We start from the raw sequence: 19,780 nt of genomic DNA, 5'->3' as shown, positions 1-19,780 counted from the left end.
TCAAAATATACGCTTTTAAATATACCAATACTGCTATCTCAAAACACGGAGAGGCTTCTTTGTGATCTCAACTAACAGATTCTGCAAAAAAAACGAAAATCACCAATTTTGAAAAAAAAACGCTTCTTTCTCATTTTGCTCGAAAGTTGTACTGCCGACTTGTGTCACTGGTTTCCGTGACGGGTCACATATTAGTATGTTATGTGTAAGCCAGGTTAAAGAGATGGGTCTTTATTTTTAAGACCTAGATTTAAACTGCAAGAGTGTGTCTGCCTCCCAAACAATGTTAGGTAGGTTATTCCAGAGTTTAGGCGCCAAATAGGAAAAAGGATTTGCCGCCAGCAGTTGATTTTGATATTCTAGGTATTATCAAATAGTCTTGAGAACTTAGCGGACGTAGAGGATTATAATGTCCGCTATTAAAATCCAAATACATTCAAATACTGAGGTGCTAAACCATTCAGGGCTTTTTAAGTAATAAGCAATATTTTAAAATCTATATGATGTTTGACAGGGAGCCAGTGCAGTGTTGACAGGACCGGGCTAATATGGTCATACTTCCTGGTTCTAGTAAGAACTCTTGCTGCTGCATTTTGGACTGGCTGTAGTTTGTTTACCAAGTGTGCAGAACAACCACCCAATAAAGCATTACAATAGTCTAACCTTGAAGTCATGAATGCATGGATTAACATTTCTGCATTTGACATTGAGAGCATAGGCCGTAATTTAAATATATTTTTGAGATGGAAAAATGCAGTTTTACAAATGCTAGAAACGTGGCTTTCTAAGGAAAGATTGCGATCAAGTAGCACACCTAGGTTCCTAACTGATGACGAAGAATTGACAGTGCAACCATCAAGTCTTAGACAGTGTTCTAGGTTATTACAAGCAGAGTTTTTAGGCCCTATGATTAACACCTCTGTTTTTTTCTGAATTTAGCAGTAAGAAATTACTCGTCATCCAATTTTTTATATCGACTATGCATTCCATTAGTTTTTCAAATTGGTGTGTTTTACCGGGCCGCGAAGAAATATAGAGCTGAGTATCATCAGCATAACAGTGAAAGCTAACACCATGTTTCCTGATGATATCTCCAAAGTGTAACATATCAAGCGTGAAGAGTCGCGGCCCTAGTACTGAGCCTTGAGATACTCCATACTGCACTTGTGATTGATATGATACATCTTCATTCACTGCTACGAACTGATGGCGGTCATATAAGTATGATTTAAACCATGCTAATGCACTTCCACTGATGCCAACAAAGTGTTCAAGTCTATGCAAAAGAATGTTGTGGTCAATTGTGTCAAACGCAGCACTAAGATCCAATAAAACTAATAGAGAGATACACCCACGATCAGATGATAAGAGCAGATAACTCTAAGGAGAGCAGTCTCAGTACTATGATACGGTCTAAATCCTGACTGGAAATCCTCACATATACCATTTTTCTCTAAGAAGGAATATAATTGTGAGGATACCACCTTTTCTAGTATCTTGGACAGAAAAGGGAGATTCGAGATTGGTCTATAATTAACAAGTTCTCTGGGGTCAAGTTGTGTTTTTTTTATGAGAGGCTTAATAACAGCCAGTTTGAAGGTTTTGGGGACATATCCTAATGACAATGAGGAATTAATAATAGTCAAAAGAGGACCTATGACTTCTGGAAGCACCTCTTTTAGGAGCTTATATGGTATAGGGTCTAACATACATGTTGTTGGTTTAGATGATTTAACAAGTTTATACAATTCTTCCTCTCCTATAGTAGAGAATGAGTGGAACTGTTCCTCAGGGGGTCTATAGTGCACTGTCTGATGTGATACTGTAGCTGACAGCTGAATGGTTGCAATTTTATCTCTAATAGTATCGATTTTAGAAGTAAAGTAGTTCATAAAGTCATTACTGTTGTGGTGTTGGGAAATGTCAACACTTGTTGAGGCTTTATTTTTCGTTAATTTAGCCACTGTATTGAATAAATACCTGGGGTTATGTTTGTTTTCTTCTAAAAGAGAAGAAAAGTAATCAGATCTAGCAGTTTTTAATGCTTTTCTATAGGATATGCTACTTTCCCGCCAAGCAATACGAAATACCTCTAGTTTTGTTTTCCTCCAGCTGCGCTCCATTTTTCGGGCTGCTCTCTTTAGGGTGCGAGTATGCTCATTATACCATGGTGTCAAACTGTTTTCCTTAACCTTCCTTAAGCGTAAAGGAGCAACTGTATTTAAAGTGCTAGAAAAGAGAGAGTCCATAGTTTCTGTTACATCATCAAGTTGTTCTGAGGTTTTGGATATGCTAAGGAATTTGGATACATCAGGAAGATAACTTAAAAAGCAGTCTTTTGTGGTAGAAGTGATGGTTCTTCGATACTTGTAACAAGAAGTAGAATTTACAATTTTGGCTATATGAAGTTTACACAGAACTAAATAATGATCTGAGATATCACTTGGCTGAATAATTTCAACACTATCAACATCAATTCCATGTGACAGTATTAAATCTAGAGTATGATTTCGACAATGAGTAGGTCCTGAAACATGTTGTCTAACACCAATAGAGTTCAGAATGTCTATAAAAGCTGATCCCAATGCATCTTTTTCATTATCGACATGGATATTAAAATCACCAACTATTAAAACTTTATCTGCAGCCAGAACTAACTCGGATGTAAAATCACCAAACTCTTTAATAAAGTCTGTATGGTGCCCTGGTGGCCTGTATACAGTAGCCAGTACAAACATAACAGGGGATTTATCATTAACATTTGTTTCTCTGGATAATGTTATATTAAGCAACATTACTTCAAACGAGCTATACTTGAAGCCTGCCCTCTGAGAAATCCTGAAAACGTTGTTATAAATTGAAGCAACTCCTCCCCCTTTGCCTTTTAGACGCGGCTCATGTTTATAACAGTAATCTTGGGGGGTGGACTCATTTAAAATAATGTAATCATCAGGTTTTAGCCAAGTTTCTGTCAAACAGAGCACATCTATATTATTATCAGTTATCATATTATTTACAAAAAGTGTTTTCGTAGAAATGGATCTGATATTCAATAAGCCAATCTTTATCATTTGTTTATCCATATTGCATTTGTTTTTTATTTGTTGAACCTCAATTAAATTGTTAACCTTAACTTGGTTTGGACGTTTTTTGTATTTTCTAGTTCGGGGAACAGACACAGTCTCTATAGTGTGATATCTAGGTGAAAGAGTCTCTATGTGCTGAGAATTAACTGACCTCTGTGACGGGAGGCAGCTAGCAGACGGCCGGTTTTGCCAGTCTGTCTGCTTCCTGACCTGGGCCCCAGTTAGTCAAGTATAAACACTAAGACTATGTGCCATATTTCTAGACAGAAGAGTGGCGCCACCCCAGGAGGGATGAAGACCATCTCTTAAACAGGTCAGGTCTGCCCCAAAAGCTTGTCCAATTGTCTATGAAACCTATGTTATTCTGTGGGCACCACTTAGACATCCAGCCATTGAGTGATGACAATCTGGTATGCATCTCGTCACCACGGTAAGCAGGGAGGGGACCAGAGCATATTACAGTGTCTGACATCGTGCTTGCAAGTTCACACACCTCTTTAAAGTTATTTTTAGTGATCTCCGACTGGCGAAGTCGAACATCATTAGCGCCGGCATGAATAACAATCTTACTGTATTTACGTTTAGCATTAGCCAGCACTTTTAAATTTGCCAAGATGTCAGGTGCTCTGGCTCCCGGTAAACATTTGACTATGGTGGCTGGTGTCTCTATATTCACGTTCCGTACAATAGAATCACCAATAACTAGAGCACTTTCATCAGGTTTCTCAGTGGGTGCATCACTGAGTGGGGAGAACCTGTTTAATGTTTTGATCGGAACAGAAGAGCGGTGTTTTGACCCACGACTACGCTGCCTCACCGTCACCCAGTTGCCCTGCTGCAGGGGCTCTGTTGCCGGAACCGGACAATGTACAGGAGTCCCTGAGCTAGACGCATCCAAAGCCGTATCTAGAGCCCTAACATTCTTTCTGTCCTCAATTAAAGTTTGGATGCGTGTCTCTAATTCTGAAATCTTCTCTGTCAGCCTAACTATTTCCCTGCATTTATCACATGTGAATCCCTCATCAGCGACAGAGATAGATAAACTGTACATGTGGCAAGAGGTGCAAATAACGATAGTAGGCGAAGCCATTACTCACCGTGCTTGATGAAATATTCCTACTGCGGTTGTTTGATGAACTTGTGAAAAACTGCAACGGTTATTAAAAAGAGGTTCATGTCATATCCAGCTTCCAAGTTCTGAAGAATCTCTCTCCACTTTGAAAATCGATCTCCATGCTCTTAAAACTGACTGATAATAAGATGAGGTACCACTCAAATCAATGTCCATCAACCTTATTAAGAACAACTGTTTATCATAATTAAAAATATCCACATTTTGCAACAAGGCACAAGCTGTGTCAGTCCACATAGATTGTCCAGAATACAATAGTCTTTGCACTGCTTGGATTCTGAAAGTCATGATTCGACTTTGTATATCCATTAATCCATGTCCACCTTCACAAACTGGTAAAAAGAGCACAGCAGCTTTTGTCCAGTGGTATCCAGACCAAAACAAAATTAATTACATTTCTTTGAATTTCACCAACAACATTATTTGGTGGGTTTAGTACAATCATTTTATGCCAGATCATAGAGGCTACAAGATTATTAACAACCAGGGCCCTTCCCCTGTATGATAGTTTGGGTAACACCCACTTCCATTTGGACAGTTTTGCACACACTTTATCTATCATACCCTCCCAGTTCTTTTCCTGAAATCCTTCTTTCCCTAGATATACCCCTAAAAACTTTAAGCCTTCTTTACCCCATTTTACTCCACCTGGGAGTACTGGAGGGGGTTCCTCTTGCCAATTCCCCATAATAAAACCTTCACTTTTATTCCAGTTGACCTTTGCAGATGAGGCCTTTTCATAAATATTTAAACTTTCTTTTAATGCTTCAACATCATTTTTATTTTTTATAAAAACAGTGATATCATCTGCATAAGCAGATACTTTTATAAGCATATTTTCAGAACCTTTAACTGCAAAACCTTTTATATTTTTTCTCAACTGACAAAGTAGGGGTTCAATTGCTAAAGAAAAAAGTTGTCCTGACAAAGGACATCCCTGCCTTATTCCTCTTTTCATTAAAACTGGCTGACTAAGTCCACCTCCCACCTTTAACATAACAGATGCCCCAGTATATAAAAGTTTTATGCCTGATAAAAAACGATCTCCAATTCCAAAAGCTTTGAGAGCATTGAGCAAATAACAATGGTCAACTCTATCAAAAGCTTTTTCTTGGTCAATTGAGAATATACCTAAATTTACATTACCCATGTAAGCTAAATCAATTACATCTCTTAAAAGAAAAAGGTTATCCATTATAGTTCGATTTGGTATACAATAAGTCTGATTCCTTTCTATCAAAGACCCAAGGTGTTTTTTTAATCTATTTGAAAAACACTTTGCAAGGATTTTATAATCCGTACATAACAATGCCACTGGTCTCCAATTTTTTAAAAGACCAAGATCACCTTTCTTAGGTAACAATGAAAGCTCAGCCCTTTTACAACTAGTTGGTAGTTCTCTAGCATTAAAGAAACCAATTTTTGAAGGCCAAAGGAACGAGACGAGAAAAATACAGCAACATATAATTGAGGTTTGGAGCCTCCACTGGCACAGTTGGATTTTTACTCTTGGAAACAGATCTAAACTCACATAGGAAGATAGTGTTTGAATTTGAATTTAAATCAGAGTTTTATTCGAATTTGAGCTATTAGTAAAGTTAGGCAATGAGAAAGAGAGAGACAAAGGCATCTTGACTTCAGAAAGAGAAGCAGAATGATCGGTTTCATGGCCACTGCCCTGCCGACAGCCCAAGGCCAAGTATGTGAACTGGACTGATAAAAATAGCCAAACACATCAGTAAAACAAATATGCTTATCTGAATGAGTGCAAAATCACATTTGATCCCAGAAATTTTGTTGCTGCATTACTGTATTCAATTTCACTTCTCTTTTTCATTCTTGATATTCAGTCTTGCTCATGATATTTTAACTGTTTGTATAACACAATATATACCCCTAGTGGTAAAGAGACAGCATTTCGCCAAACTTAACCAACCCTGTTGGGAACATAACAAGGAATTGCAATGTTTAGACAGATCCCCAGTCTTAACATTCTTACACACAAACAAACATTCCCGAATCATCTGTGCAACCATTGTCTCTGCCTAGCTTCCTCACAGGGTTTCTTTTCCCTCCGGGAATACAGCTGAATTTCTTAGAGCTGTAGGGAATTTCTGAGCATATTTGTGTAATTTCCAGTTAGCCATTTCTTCTTGGAGGTATTTCAATATAGACATATACTCTAAACATATCATTTCCTTTAATTTCATGTTGCTTTTGCTTTTGTGTCACAGGAGGAGGCGATTCCAGAGCTGGAGATTGATGTGGATGAGCTGTTGGACATGGAGGATGATGTAGACCGTGCCGCAAGAGTCAAGGTATCCTTCCCAAGAATTACAGATTCAGTATTGTATTACAATTTCTATTACATCTTCAATTTGGAACAGATTTTTACATTTGAATGACATTAGTTTTCTCTTATTGTACAACAGGAACTGCTGGTAGACTGTTATAAACCTACTGAAGTGAGTACATTATCTCATATCTAAGAGCAGGCAAAATATGCACATATTGGTAGCAGAATAGAATTAGACAAAAGTATTTAAATTTTACTCATTTAAACAACATTAAGTAAGGAATAATTGATGACGGGCCATTGAATTATTAGAAAAATAATGCATGTGAAGCAATGAAAAAGTTACACTTTGAAGGGTGTGCATTACTTTCCAATAATTTAACAGCCCTTCATCGGTTATTCTGCTTATACCACAGTTACCACTGGCTGGGACTGCATTAGCTGTGTGCTTCCCTTAGAATGTTCGTCAACCAGTCAGACTCAAGCATTCAACAGCCCTGTATAATTCTATTAGTAATGAGTGTACAGTTTTAGGACTTAGGATTCCTGTCACAGTTATGTGCAAACCTGCTGTCTATGGTAAATTTGTAAAAAAAAAAAAAAAAAGACTTTTTTTTTTCTTCCCTCTGTAGGAGTTTGTAGCTGAATTGCTGGACAGGATCCGTGGCATGCAGAAGCTCAGTACTCCTCAGAAGAAATGAAGCTTCTCCCACCTCCACCCTTCTTCAATCAATCTCATCCTTCCTTTTCAAATTTTACGGGTGTGACTGTTCACCCCGAGCTGGTGCTCATCTAGTCCCATTGCCTCTTCTGCATCCATTGGGGAGGAGGTGGAGGCAAAATTATGGGAGATTTAATCAGATCCTTCAGGGCTTATTTTCTCATTATGTTGATTTTATTTGCATTATTTTATTCTATTTCACTTTTTTGTGAAGGGGGAAAGATTTCATTGTTTTTGAATGTATTTCATGTTGGTATACATTACGGTGCATACTATTCTTTAGATTCTAATTTGGGAATTTAGTTTTAGTTTGGTTTCAAAGCTCTCAATGAACACATGGACTAAAACCCTTTGTGAAACCGTGACAATACTTGGTTTAAAATTGTGGATTTATTTTTTTATTTTAATTACATTTTTTATTTTATTTTATTTACTTTTTTGAGTCTCCTATTCCTTGAATAAGTGTGCAGGAACAATCATGGAGATAAAAAAGAAAAAATTGTTTAAAGCTATTTTATTTGTGGTATTAACGAAAGGGAGCTGTGTGTAGAAAAAAAAAAAATAATAATAATAATTGTAAGACAGAGGAAAATCAAAGAATCAAATCCCACACACACACTCACTGACTCACTCTCTGAAATTCATGGGCATCACCACCCTCAAGCAACAGGAGAAATTACCACACACACAACCGCAGCTGTGACTTTTGGGCCTCACACATCCACAGATGTGCACACGGTCTCTCCCAGAGACTGATAGAGACAGACTGGATCTAGACAAGACGCAGTGTGTCACGGTCACTGGCAAATGTACATTCAAAATGAATCCTCTCACATGAATCTCCTAAATCATCTTTCCCAGCAAGCCATCTGCTCTTTTTGTCTCAGTCAATGAAATACTATAATAAGAGGGCTAATAATTTCACTCCGTGTTCTTGAAATTCACCAATCCAACATTTCCAGTAGGTGTTTTAGAAGAGCCTTTCCCATAACATGCAAACACATCACTAGCATCTGCAGATATGAATAATTCATTGATGCTCCTCCTCATCCTGTCTGAGTTCACTTATGAATTACATGAAGTAAGGTAAAATGACAACTGTCCTGGACTCGCAACAAATGTTTTCTCTTTCTCTGCTCACTCTTTTTTTTCTTTGCCCCGCACACACACATTTAAATTTTATGTCTTTATTGCACATACTGCTTTGCATTTCATTTAACATGAGAGCCACTCTCCCTGCTTTCAGATGTTGCCTTAGATTACATTTATGTTATGACAGACAAATGGATTTAATGTTTGAGGAACATGCAAGAAAAAAAATCTGCAAAAGTGGAAATCTCTTTTAGAATTAAATAAAATAATTTTATACTTTCAATGATTTTCTCTCTCTCTAGGGAAGGAAGTTGACTATGTACCAAGCAATTTTTTTTTAGATGCATTAACTATTAACAAAATACAATAAGTTTTTATCATTATATGGACCTTGTAGTGCTGTTGATTTCTCTTTTCTGTGTCCAATGAGACATGAGAGGATTGAAAGAATCAATTGGATTTAAAAGAGGAACAATAATATGAATTTAGGAAAAATGTAAGCAATTGTGTGAGACTGTATTCAGGCTCATACCTTTTAGAGAAAAAACTAAATATCCTATAGCATTACTAAACTGTCTTGGTATTTTGCCCAATTTTGTTACACTTTTATGCAACTTTAATAAAAAATATGTTGTTAAATTTTTGTGTTGCAGTTTCTTTTTCTTTACTTTAAAACCTGATGATTACATTATTTTAAATGAGTCCACCCCCCAAGATTATTGTTATAAACACGAGCCGCGTCTAAAAGGCAAAGGGGGAGGAGTTGCTTCAATTTATAACAACGTTTTCAGGATTTCTCAGAGGGCAGGCTTCAAGTATAACTCGTTTGAAGTAATGGTGCTTCATATAACATTATCCAGAGAAACCAATGTTAATGATAAATCCCCTGTTATGTTTGTACTGGCAACTGTATACAGGCCACCAGGGCACCATACAGACTTTATTAAAGAGTTTGGTGATTTTACATCCGAGTTAGTTCTGGCTGCAGATAAAGTCTTAATAGTTGGTGATTTTAATATCCATGTCGATAATGAAAAAGATGCATTGGGATCAGCATTTATAGACATTCTGAACTCTATTGGTGTTAGACAACATGTTTCAGGACCTACTCATTGTCGAAATCATACTCTAGATTTAATACTGTCACATGGAATTGATGTTGATAGTGTTGAAATTATTCAGCCAAGTGATGATATCTCAGATCATTATTTAGTTCTGTGTAAACTTCATATAGCCAAAATTGTAAATTCTACTTCTTGTTACAAGTATCGAAGAACCATCACTTCTACCACAAAAGACTGCTTTTTAAGTTATCTTCCTGATGTATCCGAATTCCTTAGCATATCCAAAACCTCAGAACAACTTGATGATGTAACAGAAACTATGGACTCTCTATTTTCTAGCACTTTAAATACAGTTGCTCCTTTACGCTTAAGGAAGGTTAAGGAAAACAGTTTGACACCATGGTATAATGAGCATACTCGCACCCTAAAGAGAGCAGCCCGAAAAATGGAGCGCAGCCTGAGGAAAACAAAACTAGAGGTATTTCGTATTGCTTGGCGGGAAAGTAGCATATCCTATAGAAAAGCATTAAAAACTGCTAGATCTGATTACTTTTCTTCTCATTTAGAAGAAAACAAACATAACCCCAGGTATTTATTCAATACAGTGGCTAAATTAACGAAAAATAAAGCCTCAACAAGTGTTGACATTTCCCAACACCACAACAGGAATGACTTTATGAACTACTTTACTTCTAAAATCGATACTATTAGAGATAAAATTGCAACCATTCAGCCGTCAGCTACCATATCACATGAGACATTGCACTATAGACCCCATGAGGAACAGTTCCACTCATTCTCTACTATAGGAGAGGAAGAATTGTATAAACTTGTTAAATCATCTAAACCAACAACATGTATGTTAGACCCTATACCATCTAAGCTCTTACAAGAGGTGCTTCCAGAAGTCATAGGTCCTCTTCTGACTATTATTAATTCCTCATTGTCATTAGGATATGTCCCCAAAACCTTCAAACTGGCTGTTATTAAGCCTCTCATAAAAAAGCCACAACTTGACCCCAGAGAACTTGTTAATTATAGACCAATCTCGAATCTCCCTTTTCTGTCCAAGATACTAGAAAAGGTGGTATCCTCACAATTATATTCCTTCTTAGAGAATAATGGTATATGTGAGGATTTCCAGTCAGGATTTAGACCGTATCATAGTACTGAGACTGCTCTCCTTAGAGTTACAAATGATCTGCTCTTATCATCTGATCGTGGGTGTATCTCTCTATTAGTTTTATTGGATCTTAGTGCTGCGTTTGACACAATTGACCACAACATTCTTTTGCATAGACTTGAACACTTTGTTGGCATCAGTGGAAGTGCATTAGCATGGTTTAAATCGTACTTATATGACCGCCATCAGTTCGTAGCAGTGAATGAAGATGTATCATATCGATCACAAGTGCAGTATGGAGTACCTCAAGGCTCAGTACTAGGGCCGCTACTCTTCACGCTTTATATGTTACCCTTGGGAGATATCATCAGGAAACATGGTGTTAGCTTTCACTGTTATGCTGATGATACGCAGCTCTATATTTCCTCGCAGCCCGGTGAAACACACCAATTTGAAAAACTAATGGAATGCATAGTCGATATAAAAAATTGGATGACGAGTAATTTCTTACTGCTAAATTCAGAAAAAACAGAGGTGTTAATCATAGGGCCTAAAAACTCTGCTTGTAATAACCTAGAACACTGTCTAAGACTTGATGGTTGCTCTGTCAATTCTTCATCATCAGTTAGGAACCTAGGTGTGCTACTTGATCGCAATCTTTCCTTAGAAAGCCACGTTTCTAGCATTTGTAAAACTGCATTTTTCCATCTCAAAAATATATCTAAATTACGGCCTATGCTCTCAATGTCAAATGCAGAAATGTTAATCCATGCATTTATGACTTCAAGGTTAGACTATTGTAATGCTTTATTGGGTGGTTGTTCTGCACGCTTGGTAAACAAACTACAGCTAGTCCAAAATGCAGCAGCAAGAGTTCTTACTAGAACCAGGAAGTATGACCATATTAGCCCGGTCCTGTCCACACTGCACTGGCTCCCTATCAAACATCGTATAGATTTTAAAATATTGCTTATTACTTATAAAGCCCTGAATGGTTTAGCACCTCAGTATTTGAATGAGCTCCTTTTACATTATACTCCCCTACATCCGCTACGTTCTCAAAACTCAGGCAATTTGATAATACCTAGAATAACAAAATCAACTGCGGGCGGCAGATCCTTTTCCTATTTGGCGCCTAAACTCTGGAATAACCTACCTAACATTGTTCGGGAGGCAGACACACTCTTGCAGTTTAAATCTAGATTAAAGACCCATCTCTTTAACCTGGCATACACATAACATACTAATATGCTTTTAATATCCAAATCCGTTAAATGATTTTTTTAGGCTGCATTAATTAGGTAAACCGGAACCGGAAACACTTCACATAACACCGTACTTTCTACATCATTAGAAGAATGGCATCTACGCTAATATTTGTCTGTTTCTCTCTTGTTCCGAGGTCACCGTGGCCACGAGATCCAGTCTGTGTCCAGATCAGAGGGTCACTGCAGTCACCCGGATCCAGTACATATCCAGACCAGATGGTGGATCAGCACCTAGAAAGGACCTCTACTGCCCTGAAAGACAGCGGAGACCAGGACAACTAGAGCCCAGATACAGATCCCCTGTAAAGACCTTGTCTCAGAGGAGCACCAGGACAAGACCACAGGAAACAGATGATTCTTCTGCACAATCTGACTTTGCTGCAGCCTGGAATTGAACTACTGGTTTTCATCTGGTCAGAGGAGAACTGACCCCCCAACTGAGCCTGGTTTCTCCCAAGGTTTTTTTCTCCATTCTGTCACCGATGGAGTTTCGGTTCCTTGCCGCTTGAGATCTCGCCATCGGAATAAAAGATGTTATAACTCAGGCATAAAATGTCCGATCTTCCCCAAACTTCACATGTGTGATAAGAGTCCAGGCCTGAACACATCTGAAGGCCAATATTCCATCAGGTGTGGCAAAATGGCTCGATAGCGCCACCTATACAACGGAGTGCGCTTCGAGCTATGTTTCACGTACATGTACAAAAATCGGTATACACATGTAACACACCAATACCTACAAAAAAGTCTCTTGGTACGAAATCCGAATCCCAACAGGAAGTCGGTTATTTAGAATTTTCTCTGCAAAATTGGCATTGTTTTTGCCATTTTCAGGGGTTGTACTTTAACGAACTCCTCCTAGAGATTTATTCAGATCAACACCAAACTTGGTCAGTTAAATCTTAAGGCCTTTGCGATGTTAAATTGTGGAGATTTTCAGTTTTTGTTAAAGGGCGTGTCCATAACGCCAAGACAAAATTTGATGTCTCGCCACAGCAAGAGAAGTTGTTGTAACTCAGGCATAAAATGTTCAATCTTCCCCAAACTTCAAATGTTCGATAAGAGTCCTGTCCTGAACACATCTGAAGGCCAATATTCCATTATAATGATAGCGCCACCTGCTGGCAACACAAAGATTGGCACATATATGGAATAAACTTTGATATATTCTACATATATTTATGAGTTTAAATGCATATTTCTCACCGTTCACCTATTTACTAAAGCCACTCGCTGCCGGTGAGCCCGGGTGCGAGGGCCCGTTCATCGCTGCTTGCAGCTTTAATTAGGGCCCGAGCACCGATGGTGTGAGGACCCTCTTGGAATTGCTCCGTTTATTATTATTATTATTATTATTAGGGCCCGAGCACCGATGGTGTGAGGACCCTCTTGGAATTGCTCCGTTTATTATTATTAGGGCCCGAGCACCGATGGTGTGAGGACCCTCTTGGAATTGCTCCGTTTATTATTATTATTATTAGGGCCCGAGCACCGATGGTGTGAGGACCCTCTTGGAATTGCTCCGTTTATTATTATTATTATTATTATTATTATTATTATTATTATTATTATTATTATTATTATTATTATTAGGGCCCGAGCACCGATGGTGTGAGGACCCTCTTGGAATTGCTCCGTTTATTATTATTATTATTATTAGGGCTCAAGCCCGAAGGGGCGAAGAGCCCTATTGTTCTTCTAAGGATTATTCTTCTTCTTATTATTATTTTTTTTATTTTTTATTAAACCTTCCGGGGGTTTTTGGAGGCCTTAACATGCTCAAAAACTCTTGAAAATTGGCACACACATTGGAATCTGCGGCCATCAGGACGCCACAGAGACTGGGACCCGGGCGTGGCACAGGGGCTCTACAGCGCCCCCTGGAACACAGTCAGAAATCTTGAACCATAGCTCACACACATTTTCATGTATTTATATGAAACTCAGTACACTTATAGATCTCATTGAGCCGAACAACTTTCGCACTCTATGTCATAGGCTCCGCCCAACAGGAAGTCAGCTATTTAGGGCTGTTTATAAAAAGCATGCTCTGGAATTTAATATACTTGTCATAGGTCTTTTACTTGATTGCTACCAAACTCGGTCAACATGATCTCAAGACATTGGGGATGGAAAATTGCGAGGGGATTTTTGATATCTCGAACGGTTTGCCCGTGGCGAGGCGTTGAAATTATGGCGAGAAATGAGAAACAGGAAATGTCTAATAACATCCACATACATTTCCTGAATTTGATCAAACTTCATTGGTTTGTTCGTTGTATGATACTGATCGTATATATGTGACTATTAAGAGTCAACATTATAGCGCCACCAACTGGCAGCAGGAAGTGTGTCATTTTCCAAATGCTTTGAATTCAGCATCTTATTTTTACTCTATTTACTTAAAACTTCATCAGAATAATGACAAAACACGGCCGATGTAAATCTGTTGTGGGGATATTGATATCTGATATAGTGTTGCCATGGCAACGTGTCAAACTTGAATGTTCTGTTGTGGTGAGTTTGAGGCAGACAACAAGCTCAGATTTACATGAAACTCAAAACACATATCAGTATTAGTGATAGCTAGACAATGGCAAAAGCTTTTAAAAGGGCGTGAAGGAGGCACTCTATAGCGCCACCTTTTGTCAAAAGTGGGGGGGTTAGTTTTAGCTACAGACACCAAACTTGGTACGTAAATTGTTCTTTTCAAGACGGACAACTTTCTAATTCACAGTCATCAGCTACGACCAACAGGAAGTCGGCTATTTTGATTTGAATATTTAAATTGAGCTCTGATTTAATGCATACTCCTCACAGGAAATGTTCACTATACTCACCAAACTTTGTCTACATGTTGAAAAAACATTGAGGAACTTAAATTGCGAACGGATTTTGGTTAGCTTGAACGGTTTTGTCGTGGTGATTTTTTGAAATGACAGTAAAAAGGGAATCATTAATTGTCTTGTATTTTTAAATTGCAGCTTCCAAACACTTAAAAAAAAAAAATCATACAGAGATCAAATCATTCTGAGGACATATGCATAGTTTCATGACTTTATAACACTGTATGACTAAAAGAAAATAAAAAAACTGTCAGACATCTCAACTCACTCTGTCCCTCTGTTTGAGGAATGTATGTGTGCTGACTGAGTGTGTGTGTGTGTGTCTGTAAGTGGGGGATGGGCATGAGCTGAGTGGCAGACACAATGAGAGAGAGAAAGAGAGAGAGAAAGAGAGAGAGAGAGAGAGAGAGACTTAATCATCTCTTTAATCACCAGAAAAAAAATGTATTTTAAATTGTTATTTTTTGTTGCTTTTGCTAACATTGCTGTTTTCATTACAGCTTAAGAAATCTCTTAGGCCTTATCCTTTTCTGACAGTTTCAGGAATTAAAAACAAAATTCTAAAAATACTTATTTGTGCTGCAAATAATAATTTCAATCTCATTTGATACTGACCTATTCCATCCTGTGACATGACATTTATCTTAATTTACATAATCTCATGGATGTAACAGTAAAACTGTTCAGTTCACAGATCAAGACTAAGCTGTAATGCAAGCAGAACTTTAACAAATGCTTATAAGTCATTAAAGGATTTTATAACACTGTAAAATAATGTCTAATTTGTTAACATTAGTAAATGCATTGGTAACACTTTATAATAACTGCACTCATTAGTAAATAGTCAGTTCATGCTTTATAAAGTCTTGTCCCAACTTAAATAGTCATTAATAAGCAGCTTATAAATACAGCTATAAATAGCTTGATCTTGGTTTATAAGCACATTTATTAAAAAGGAGAGTAAAGGGTCAGTTATCTTCCTATGAAAAATAAAAAAAATGAAAATAAACAAACAACAACACAGATTGATACAGAACTCAGAAATGTTATTGTGGATTTATGATCAAATCAGCCTGTAAATGAATCATACTCCTCCAAGAAGACACAAGTAGTTCACACCAAACTTTTTCAACATGATGCCAATATACTGAAGATGTTAAATTGCGAATGGGTTTAGGATACCTTAAATGGTGTGGCCATACCGATTTATTAAAGTAACATAAAAAAATACAATAGTTATTTTACTATATCTTTAACATTCTTCATTCCAACTCTTCATAATTTTTTATATACGTAGAAGTCATCATTTGAAAGAAGCACAGCAAGTTTCATAGCTTTATCATTTTCAAGAGCCAGCTTAAAATTTAAACTATCATAACATATAAATCAAGCTTGCAATTCTTAGTACCAATAATGGCCACCAGATGGCGCTATATGATTACTTTTAGATAATTATTGTAGAAACAAGTATGATTTAAATCATTTATAGAAATCTTTCAAAGAAAAATAATATGTATTTTACTGATAAAATGACCCTCACTTAATTAGAATAATATGCTGAAGTATTGTGAAATACTGTGTATTAAGAATAATTCTTTATAGGCTTTATGGACAGATAAGTTTGGAGTGACTCTTGAAGGATCAGCACCACATCCTCTTTTACCACTGTTTAAAGAATTTATCTTACAGAACAGGTGCGAATTAATTTTGGATAGCTTGAATGGTTTTGTCATGGTGATTTTTTGAAATAACAGTAAAAAAGGAACCAGTAAATGTCTTTTATTTTTTTAAGTGCAAGTTCTAAACAATTCAACAAAATGTACTCATAGAAGACAAGTCATGCTGAGGAAATATGCATAGTTTCATGACTATACAACACTATATGGATGATAGAAAATTAAAAAACTACCATACATCTGATGTCACTCTGTCCCTCTGGGTAATGTGTATGTGTGTGTGTGTGTGTTTGTGTGTTAAGTGTGTGTGTGTTAAGTGTGTGTGCTGAGTTTGTGTGAATGTGTGGGAGAGGGGATGGGCTTGGTGTCAGAGAGAGAGAGAGAGAGAGAGAGAGAGAGGGAGACTTAATCATCTCTTTAATCACCAGCAGAAAAAAAAGCAATTTTGTGTTGTTGTTGTTTTTTCATCATTACAGCTTAAAAAATATCTTAGGCCTCAACATCAACTGTTGCTAGCCTACTCCCAAAATTAATAGTCATTAGTAAGCATTTTATAAATACAGCTATAATTAAATTGTTCATGGTTTATATGCACATTTATTTTGAGGAGATTAAAGGCTGTAATCTTCCTAAAAAAAAATAAAAATAAAAAAAAATAAAAAAATAAACAAACACAGAACTCAGAAACATTTATTTCAAGATGCAATAAAAGAAAACTGTACACTATATATATATATATATATATATATATATATATATATATATATATATATATATATATATATATATACAATTGCATAAGTTTATATTTAATTTTTTTTATCAAGTGTACAGCTAATAATAATAATAATAATAATAATAATGCATTTTATTTAAGGCGCCTTTCAAACCACTCAAGGTCACCGTACAACAAGTAACAACAGTAACAATATTAAAACAAAAAATAACAGCAAATAACAATGTCAGTAAAAAACCACAATAATATTAGGATAGCACAACATATTGTGTAATACTATATTAAGACTTTATATATAGGCTTTATGAACAGATAGGTTTTGAGAGATTCTTGAAGTACTAGCATCACCTCCTCTTGTATGATGGTTTGAGGAATATATTTTCCAGATAGTACCGCCGCTCCCTATATGCAGAATACGCAGTCTTCGTAGGGCACCAACTCCCAGAGGGGGCACCATCCCAGTAGCTCAAAAAAAATAAAACATGCGCCATTCTCCCATCCGCGCTCGCGACCGCTCTGACATTTGCGGATGAATGTTCGTAATTGATGGATGGACATCTATGCCCGGGTAAAAGACATCAGCAATCCGGCACAGAGAAAAGAAAAATAAAGTAAAAAAACAAAACAAAAACAGGCATAACCGGATTAACCCTTTAACTGCCATATCCCTTAAAATTTGATTGCCAGAGGGTTACTGTAAATGCTTATGCCCGCTGGGCACAGTTTTCCCGATGCCACCGGGGTGGTGTTGCACTGACGGCTTGAGCCCGCCATCGCTGCTTGCAGCTATATTTATTATTATTATTCTTCTTCTCTAAGATGAATCGCATTTTTGAGGGCCTAAACATGCTCGAAAAGTCATGAAACTTTGCACACACCTCAGAACTGGCGAAAATTTACGTCTGATATGGGTTTCAGAAGTGGGTGTGGCAAAATGGCTCAACAGCGCCACCTATACACGTTCAACGGTGTGCGCCTCGAGCTACGTTTCATGTACATGTATGAAAATCGGTATACACATGTATCTCTCCAATACCTACAAAAAAGTCTCTTGGAGCAAAATCCGAAACCCAACAGGAAGTCGGTTATTTCTAATATTATGAGCAAATTTTGTGTCATTTTTGTCAATTCCATGCGTTGTATTTTAACGAACTCCTCCTAGAGATTAATTCAGATCAACACCAAATTTGGTATGCCTAATCTAAAGGCCTTTGCGATGTTAAATTGCGAAGCTTTTGAGTTTTCGTTGAAGGGCCTGTGTGTGGCGGCCTGGCGAATTTCGATGATTCGCCATGAAACAGGAAGTTGCTATAACTCAGACATACAATGACCAATCTGCCCCAAACTTCACATGTTTGATGAGACTCCTGTCCTGAACGGTTTGACATGACCATATTCAGTTATAGTCATAGCGCCACCTATTGGCAACAGGAAGTGACATATTTTACACTGCGACAAACTACTCCTAGAAATTTTTGACATCAATGTCTTTTTTGTCGTCAGTCTAATCTAAAGGCCTGTACGATGTTAAATTGAGAAGATCTTGAGTTTTCGTTAAAGGGCGTGTCCATGGCGCCATGTCAAAGTTCGATGTCTCGCCATGGGAGTAGAAGTTGTTGTAACTCAGTCATAAAATATCAGATCTTGCCCAAACTTCAAATGTTTGATAAGAGTACTGACCTGAACACATCTGGAGGCTAATATTCCATTGGGTGTGGCAAAATGGCTCGATAGCGCCACCTATACATTTTCAATGGAGTGCGCCTCGAGCTACATGTCATATACATGTACGAAAATCGGTAAACATATGTAACACACCAATAGCTACAAAAAAGTCTCTTGGTACGAAACCCGAATCCCAACAGGAAGTCGGTTATTTTTAATTTTCCCTGCAAAATTGGTGTTGTTTTTGTCATTTTCAGGGGTTGTATTTTAACGAACTCCTCCTAGAGATTTATTCAGATCAACACCAAACTTGGTCAGTGTAATCTAAAGCCCTTTGCCATGTTAAATTGCGAAGGAATTGAGGTTTCGTTAAAGGGCGTGTCCATGGCGGCCTGACAAATTTAGATGATTCGCCATGAAAAATGATGGTGCTATAACTCACACATACAATGTCCAATCCGCCCCAAACTTCACATTTTTGATAAGACTCTACACCTGAACAGATCTACATGCCAATATTCAGTTATAGTCATAGCGCCACCTATTGGCAACTGGAAGTGACATATTTTACACTGTGACAAACTACTCCTAGAAATTTTATGACATCAATGTCTTTTTTGTGGTCAGTCTAATCTAAAGACCTGTGTGATGTTTAGTTGTGAAGATCTTGAGTTTTTGTTAAAAGGCATGTCCATGTCGCCATGACGAAGTTCGATGTCTCGCCATGGGAATAAAAGATGTTATAACTCAGGCATAAAATGTCCGATCTTGCCCAAACTTCACATGTGTGATAAGGGTCCTGGCTTGAACACATCTGAAGGCCAATATTCCATTATAACGATAGCGCCACCTGCTGGCAAAAGGAAGATTGGCACACATATGGAATAAACTTTGATATATTGCACTTATATTTATGAGTTTAAATGCATATTTCTCAACGTTCACCTTTTTACTAAAGCCACACGATGGCGTTGAGCCCGGGTGCGAGGGCCCGTTCATCGCTGCTTGCAGCTTTAATTATTAGGGCCCGAGCACCGATGGTGTGAGGACCCTCTTGGAATTGCTCCGTTTATTA

The 19,780-nt window shown here is 37.4% G+C and overlaps 1 long non-coding RNA gene across 1 annotated transcript; it reads left to right on the top strand.

Annotated features, from left to right (window-relative positions):
* The first annotated feature begins 6,430 nt into the window (after window positions 1-6,430).
* LOC127933866 (uncharacterized) lies at window positions 6,431-8,966 on the top strand. Its single transcript, XR_008147592.1, has 3 exons — window positions 6,431-6,536; window positions 6,651-6,683; window positions 7,147-8,966. It is a non-coding gene; the product is annotated as an uncharacterized LOC127933866 (long non-coding RNA).
* The last annotated feature ends 10,814 nt before the right edge of the window (window positions 8,967-19,780 follow it).

Source organism: Carassius gibelio, chromosome A18 (assembly GCF_023724105.1).
Source record: "Carassius gibelio isolate Cgi1373 ecotype wild population from Czech Republic chromosome A18, carGib1.2-hapl.c, whole genome shotgun sequence".
In the NCBI taxonomy this organism is placed as follows: domain Eukaryota; kingdom Metazoa; phylum Chordata; class Actinopteri; order Cypriniformes; family Cyprinidae; genus Carassius; species Carassius gibelio.
The sequence above is the reverse complement of the archived record's forward strand: the minus strand, read 5'-3'. Positions and strand labels throughout refer to the sequence as shown.